General features: G+C 53.5%; 2 long non-coding RNA genes across 2 annotated transcripts in view; one reads left to right on the top strand and one right to left on the bottom strand.

Annotated features, from left to right (window-relative positions):
• The window catches only part of LOC144616343 (uncharacterized), a 48,084-nt gene that overhangs the window by 32,825 nt on the left and 7,328 nt on the right, over positions 1-7,931 (bottom strand). The gene's annotated exons all lie outside the window — the stretch shown is intronic.
• Positions 2,712-5,319, top strand: LOC144616254 (uncharacterized). The gene is made up of 3 exons (XR_013555382.2): positions 2,712-3,240; positions 3,610-4,615; positions 4,694-5,319. It is a non-coding gene; the product is annotated as an uncharacterized LOC144616254 (long non-coding RNA).

The raw sequence follows: 7,931 nt of genomic DNA, 5'->3' as shown, positions 1-7,931 counted from the left end.
TAAGGATGGCTGGCGGCTGGGGGCGCCGGGGAGCTTCAGGATGGGGCTGGTCTCCAGAGACACGAAGGCACCATGGGAGGCTAGAACTTTCAGCTCCAGCATCCTGCTTCCGGGGAGGGGAGAGGGCCTGGAGATCGAGTTATTCGTCAGCTGCCAATCATTTCATCAATCATGTCTGCGCAATAAACCCTCTATGGACACCTTAAACGACGGGGTTCCGAGAGCACCTGCCCTGGTGAGCGTCCGGAGGCCCTGGAGAAGTGGGGCGCCCGGCGCGGGCACGGGAGCTCTGCGCCCCTGCCCGCGCTGCTCGCCCTCAGCAGCTCCTCCATTTGGCCGTTCCTGGGTTGTGTCCTAAGAAACCAGTAAGAGTAAGTGAGCTGTTTTCCCGAGTTCTGTGAATCATTCTAGCCGATTTTCAAACCTGAGGAGGGGGTCGCGGGAACCCACGACCTCGTAGCTCGGTCAAACAGAAGCGTGGGTACCGCGGGCACCCACTACCTTAACTGGTGTCCGAGGTGGGCGCAGCTTTGCGGCACCGAGCCTTTCTTAACCAGGGGGGTCTCCGCTAATTGCAGGTAGTCAGCGTCAGAGTTGAATCCTGTCGTGGGACGCCCCGCTGGGGCCCACAGGGGTTTAGAGAACCGCTTGGTGTGGAACACCCACGCCTTTGGTGTCACAAGTGTTCTGAGCATGGAAACGATTCTCCTTTCATCATCTGGGTAAAAGCATCAGGGGCCCGAGGACAGTGTGTCCCCTAACGAAGCAGGAAGCTGGAACCATGGGAGCAAGAACAAGGGAAACTGCGTCCAAACCTCCAGAAGATGAACCCGACAGCGACCTGCGGCAGCAGGGCCAGACAACAGAAGCCGTGGTCTACGCGATGCAGAGTCGTAGGCCAGGAGGTCAGAGCCAGTCAAGCCGGTGTCGCATCAAGGGAGGAGGGACGCAGGGCCATTCTGATGCTTCGCTTAAGCAAGACGCCCCGGTGAAAAATACCGAGGAGGAGAGGACGATGAAGGCCGAATGCGCTGTGACCGGAGAAAAATGCACACACCTGCAACCAACGGCAGCGGGGAGACTTCAACCGCTCCCCATGACTTGCTTCCTATGGACGCTGGTGTTGGAACCAGAGCCGTTTCCGTGATGCGTATAGTCTCGGGCTTCCCCCAGAATCCGCGTCCAGCAGCTACCTCCTCTCCGGCCATCTGGACCTCTGCCCCACATCTGGTTTGTGGATCCAGGTAGATCCCTTACATCTGAGTGAACAGGCATTGCCTGGTTTCCTTCCTGTGCCCTCAAACACGTGTTCGTGCCACCACACCCGTCTCGGGCGCCCTTCCTCCGCTCCCCTGACTGCCGGAACCCTACCTGCCTTCGGCGAGCCTCCGTCAAGAATCATGTCGCTACCTTAACGCTTCTTCCAAAAACCTGTGTTTAAGCCCTACGCCGGCTTGACCCCATCCCAAACATCCGGGGAGTGTGTGGTGGGCAGTACTGGGGCCATCAACAAGAGTCACGGCATTAAGCACCAAATGAATATTAGTGAACGCACAACATGGGGGCATGGCCGAGACCAAAGTCAGAGCTAGCCTCGGGGAGGACAGTGTCTCAGGACAGTGGATGGCACAATGCCTGTGGAAAACAGAATAACCGGGGCTACTTCGGCTGCAAGCACGGGTGATCAGAGCACACGTGTGGGTCTGAGGGTGACAGAGGGCCCCCGGCCGCACAGTTTCAGCTGAGCTGGGGCTCGAAGGACAACAGTGAACAGATACAGGAGGTGGATGGGGAGGGCCCTCGACAAAGAGGGCACAGCACCAGCAAAGGTTTGGTGGCAGGAGGGAACAATCCAGTATCCAGAGTACAGGGAACGAGCGACGTGTGGTTTGTGAGGAGGCTGGAGACGTGGGTAGAGCGAGAACACACCGTGCGGCCGGGAAGCGCGTTGGTCTTTTATCCGGAAATCAACAGGAGAAGTGTCAGGGGAAGGGCTGTAATCAGGGTCGTAGGGTTCCGAGGTTTTCGCGCGAGGGACCGGGCGGAAGTAGGAGTTCGTGGTGTAATCCAGGGGCAAGCGCTGGGCCCCGGAGGTGGGAGCTCACGTGGTGCGGGGTAAACAGACTGTTTGCCACAGGAGATACGCCTGACAAGACTCGGGAACTAAACGGGAGCGGAAGGTGTCTGGGGTGACTCTGAGGTCTTGGTTTGCTACCCGATGGAGGGAGATGCCTCTGAGACAGAGTTCATTCCCAAGTGAGGATGACAAGAAGGAAGGTCTGGGCTTCACGCAGGAGATCTTGGCTTCAGGCAGAAATCCAGCAAACGTCTTGATGTAGGCGGTGCTTGAAATGCTTAGCATGGCTGAGGGGGCCCTGGGGGACAGGATGGCACAAGGGAGGGAAAGCCTGAGAAGGAGCCTCAAAGAACTCCAACACTGAATGGCCGGCCTGGGGGATAATTCGTCTTTTTAAGAAAAAGGAAAAAAAGAAACGACTAGAATGAGGGGAGAACCAAGAGACTATGGTGCTAAGAGAGGGAAGACAAGAGCCCCTGCTCCAGAAGGGAGTGCAGTCGCCCATGCCATCTGTGGGGATGGGTAGGTTAGGGGGTCAGGCAGTAGGACGGGCAGGTTAGGGGGTCAGACAGTGGGAAGAGGGGGGTCAGGCAGTCGGGTGCTGATAGGCCTGGCAGTGGAGGGGAGGGGAGAGGCGAGGGGGCAGGAGCAGGAGGACAGGGGATGGAGAAAGGAGCTTACAGGGGCCCCCCGGGGGGCTCAGTCGGTTGAGCATCTGACTCTTGATTTCGGCTCAGGTCATGATCTCAGGGTTCATGGGATGGAACCCCGCATCCGGCTCTGTGCTGACAGCATGGAGCCTGGTTGGGATTCTCTCTCCCCCTCTCTCTGTTACACTCTCTCTGTCAAGATAAATACATGAACTTTAAAAAAAAGAAAAAGAAAGAAAGAAAGGAGCTTACAGCAAGTACGTTTAGAACCTGGGGTCAGAATGTAGCTGAAAGAAAAAAATGGGTTCTGCTAAAGCACATGTGAATGGCAGGTTTCTGGAAAGGCTGGGGGAAGGGAGGAGCACTGGGGCCGGAAGCCCAGCTGGGTGGATGATGAGAGATGCGTGAGAGATGCCCTTTTGCCAGATGGCCCAAGACCGCGCCCTGCCCACTAGCAGGACTCCAGGGGGCTGTCGTCCGGGTACGTGGCTTCTCTTGTCTTCCAGCACGTGGGTAAGTGAAAGGTCGGCGGTGCTCCTTTGAGAAAGGGGGAAGCGACCTGTGAGACACCAAGACGCCCTGCGGGTGGCCGCCTCCCTTGGGGCACCTCGGAGCTCCTCCCCACAGCCCCCTTCCTTTAGGACAGTCCCCCCGGCCCCCCTGACTGCAGACCACGACATACATTATTTTATAATATCCTTAACACAGGCGCAGTGTCTCGTACACAGTGTCAATGAGTGTGTGTGCGCGAGTGTGTGTTCAATCCCCGCATGACTCCATGAACGGAAGGAATGGCCAGTGGGGGTACGGGAGACCAGTTAGCCAAGAAATGACTGACAGGGTAAAGGACCCAATTTTTCTTTAATTTCCTTTGCTTTCCAGAACACAGAATTATCTAAGCCTACGAATTCCTTTCCTCGTCCCATCTGGTGTTGAGTTGGGGGGACCGGGTGTCTGCACTCAGCAACTCCAGCAATCGAAAGCCAGTCCCAGGCTCTCAGCAGCGGGGATCACGGCGTGTGCCCACCACCGCAGAGTCTCTTATCAGTTTCCGAGCCACCCCATCGATACGTACTCCTCCCCTTTCCCTCCGTGGCCTCTTCTGGTTTCTCCTCATCTGTCGCTTTGAGTTGTTCCTGAAAAGAAGTTTGATTTCTCCCTGGGCCTGACGAGTAAGTGCAGTTTCCCCCCAAACGGGCTTCCATAAAGTACAGAAACCTTCTCACATTTTCCGCTAACCCACACATCTACAACACACGGGAGTGAAAGTTGAAAATTCTAGAAGGGTCCTTTCACCAAATCTTGGAGTAAAATGTATTTTCTTGCACTTGCTTATTGGCTTGCTTGACATTCGTTCACAAAGCAACTGGTGCACAGGGGAAGACAAACAAACCCGCGTTGAAAATGCAGGCCCACCACGTGGGACCAGAACTATATAGTGCAAAAGAGATGCACACGGGCTGTGGGTGGGCCCGGCCCCCCAGGAAGGCAGGGCCATCTTCTTCCTGGGCCGGGGACCCCCCTCAGACCCAGCTCCTGTGCTGGTCCCTCTTCCCTTGAATGAGGACATCAGTCCCAGGCCCTGCCAGCGCTCTATTGGACACTAAGTCTTGTAGAGAAAGAAAAGAGTGCACACAAACGTCACTGTTGAGTCCCTGAACCCAGAGGATAGAAGAAGGCTTTAACACAGTTCAAAGGTATAGTCTGGCTGAGTGTGTGTGTGTGTGTGTGTGTGTGTGTGTGTATTAAGGTCTCTACTTATTTTTGAAACAGAGACAGAGCATGAGTAGGGGAGGGGCAGAGAGAGAGTGAGACACAGAATCCGAAGCAGGCCCCAGGCTCCGAGCTGTCAGCACAGAGCCCGACACGGGGCTCGAACTCAATAACGGTGAGATCACGACCTGAGCTGAAGTCGGACGCTCAACTGACTGAGTACATTTCTCTCAAGCTGTCTTCCTTGTCCCAGTGACAGGTATCCTGGGCATCCAATACACATCTCTCCTCCCGATGTAAAAAGAAACAGGACGGTGTGGTGAACGACTGCGACACGGCGTGAGGGCCAGGCACATAGTATGAAGCCGTCCATCCTTTGCTCAACGTGGGTGCTGAATCCTGAAACACTGCTCAGCTCGGGGGTTGGAGCCCCAGCGGTCAGACTGCTGCCTTCCCTAATAAAAGCACATTTTATCTACAGCAATCACAAGGCGCACTTTTTGTACTGGAACGAATTCCCGCTGTTTTGTAACTCCTCTGTTACTAAGAAAATGAAGAGAAAGACTTCGCTCTGAGACGCGCGTTCTCTGGTCCTGCTCAGAAGCATCCCTGGTCCTTTTGAAGAACGAACTGCCGTTTCCTGGGCCAACTGGCCGAGTGCTGCCTGGTATGCTGGACGGAAAGCCTGCTTTACCTGGTTACAAAAGCCAGAAAGGACAAGTGGCTGAGGTGCTAAAGTGGGGTACCCGCTAAGGGACCCACCTGGGGGAACAACGGGGGAGGCACCACGTGTCATCCACACGCAGGGACATTTTCTGGGCTTCTCGGTAAAACAGCTAATGCCACTGACTAATGGCTGGCCGTCAGGCCCCCAGGTGTGTTTCTGCATGTGAGTTGTGTATAAACACGCCTCTAACCCAGGCGCCCCCCCACCCACCCCGCCCCGTCCGCATTTTATCCAAGCGAGGGGAAATGCCAGGTGAGGACAGGTGTTTCACCAGAGGCTGAGTGCGAATATGACGTCTCTCGCCAAAATGTCACTGCTTTTAGTAAACACAGTCCATTGGAAGGAAGAAGGGTATCCCTTAGTTCTCTTTTCTGGGATCTAGATTTGGCCCGATTTATGGTAACTAACTCTGTAACAGGGTGTGCGACGTCACATTGAAGACTGGGGTAGGCGGCCATGTGTAACAGATGTAAAATTCCCAAGTGAAGGAGTAAGAGTACCTCACAGAGGTCGTTCAGGGTGTGATTAAACCCCAGCCGTGTGGGGAGGCGCCAAGATGGCAGAACAGCACGGAAGTTTTTTGTGTGTCTCGCGTCCATGAAATGCAGCCAGAGCAACACTAGACCATCCTGCACACCTAGAAAACCGATCTGAGGATTAACACAACAGTCTGTACAACCTGAACCACAGAACTCAGCAGGTACACGGTGCGGAGAGGTGAACTTGGGGGGAGAGAAGCCACGGAGGACAGGGAGCCGCTTTTGCATGCAGAGAGAGGACAGAGACGGGGGGGGGGGGGGGGGGGGGCGGGTAGAATACGGGAAAAGCCCCCCTCCCCAAAAGCAGCCGGAGAGAAGTGGAAAATTGGAAATGGCCACAGGGACTACACTAAAAAGGGAGAAAGGAGAGGGTTTAAATTCCATTAAGACTGTAAACAAGGGGAGCGTGAAGGCTGCAACTCCGCAGCTCAATACCTGGCAGTGCTCTGGTGGGAAGGGCTCTGTTCCCCAGGAACAGAGTGGGGTCCGTGAGGTTCTCGGGCCACGTGGGGAAAAGCGGTTCCACTGCTGGAAGGACATTTGGTAGAGACTGTTGAAGCCACCTGATCCCAGCAGACCCGGAAGGCGGCCACATTTGCTGGTGCTGACGCAAGGTCGTTAAGGGTGAAGCCTGGTGCCAGATGTGTGTTGTGGTTTCCCATAATCCCTGAAACGCTGATGTTACACTATCTTGCGGACTTTTTCTGGGATGGGCTGGCACCTGGCCGCAGTCTCGGGGCACCGGCAACAGCAGGGTCCAGTGGGCGTTCCTGGGTGCAGCCAACGTTAGACCACTGCTCATTTGGCCATTGCTCGGTGAGACCCTCCTGCAGAGGGGCGGAGTGCGTCAAAGCCGCAGTCCTTCGGAAGTAAGGGGCCGGGGAAAACAGCCACATCTGAGACAAAACTCGGGAGAGAGGTGCTGCCCGGGGCCTGGTCACGGAGAGTGAAAAAGCGGGGAGTGGACGAGAGCTGAGGACGGAGGACGGGTGCGCGATTGCTGATCTAGGCGAACAGACTGGGTGGCCGGGCGGCGCCATTTTGACCGCTCCCGCGCATGCGCATACTCACATGCACCTACCAGTGCCGCACCAATCCATCCCGGTAGGCTAGCAGCGCCATCTAGTGGAGGGTGGAGCCATTACACTGAGCCCTGCCCAACTGGGCCAACCTCGCTCTTCAAGAACACAAGTCTCATGGCCTACTTAGTTTATGGACTATAAAGCGCCTCATAGTTTGACTTTTAGAGAAACACAAAGTAATTTCAGTCGTATTTCAGTCTGTTAGCTGATCCATCTATTCAATTTTCTTTCTTTCTTTCTTTCATTCTTTCTTTTTTTCCCCCTTTTTTCTCTCATCTATCAGGCCACTTTCAATACCCAGACCAAAACACACCTAGGATCTAGCGTCATTTATTAGATTTTGTGTGTGTGTGTGTGTGTGTGTGTGTTTAATCTTTTTATTTGAATATTTTTTAATTTTAATTTTTTTAATTTTAATTTTTTCTACCTCATTAATTCCTTCTCTCCCCTTCAAAATGATGAAACAAAGGAATTCACCCCAAAAGAAAGAGCAGGAAGAAACGACAGCCAGGGACTTAACCAATACAGATACACGCAAGATGTCTGAACCAGAATTTAGAATCACTATAATAAGAATACCAGCTGGAGTCAAAAATAGATTAGAATCCCTTTCTGTGGAGATAAAAGAAGTCAAAGCTAGTCAGGATGAAATCAAAAATGCTATAACTGAGCTGCAATCACAAATGGATGCAGCAGCGGCAAGGATGGATGAGGCAGAAGAGAGAATCAGCGATATAGAGGACAAACTTACAGAGAATAATGAAGCAGAAAAAAAGAGGGAGATTAGGGCAAAAGAGCACGATTTAAGAATTAGAGAAATCAGTGACTCATTAAAAAGGCACAACAGCAGAATCACAGGGGTCCCAGAAGAGGAAGAGAGAGAAATAGAAATAGAAGGATTATGTGAGCAAATCATAGTGGAGAACTTTCCTAACCTGGGGAAAGACACAGACATCAAAATCCAGGAAGCACAGAGGACCCCATTAGATTCAACAAAAACCGACCATCAACAAGGCGTATCATAGTCAAATTCACAAAATACTCAGGCAAGGAGAGAATCATGAAAGCAGCAAGGGAAAAAAAGTCCCTAACCTACAAGGGAGGACAGATCAGGTTTGCAGCAGACCTACCCACAGAAACTTG

The sequence above is a fragment of the Panthera onca genome, chromosome B2, assembly GCF_046562875.1.
Source record: "Panthera onca isolate mPanOnc1 chromosome B2, mPanOnc1 haplotype 2, whole genome shotgun sequence".
In the NCBI taxonomy this organism is placed as follows: Eukaryota; Metazoa; Chordata; class Mammalia; order Carnivora; family Felidae; genus Panthera; species Panthera onca.
Note: the sequence above shows the minus strand (reverse complement) of the source record. Positions and strands in the feature narration are given on the sequence as shown.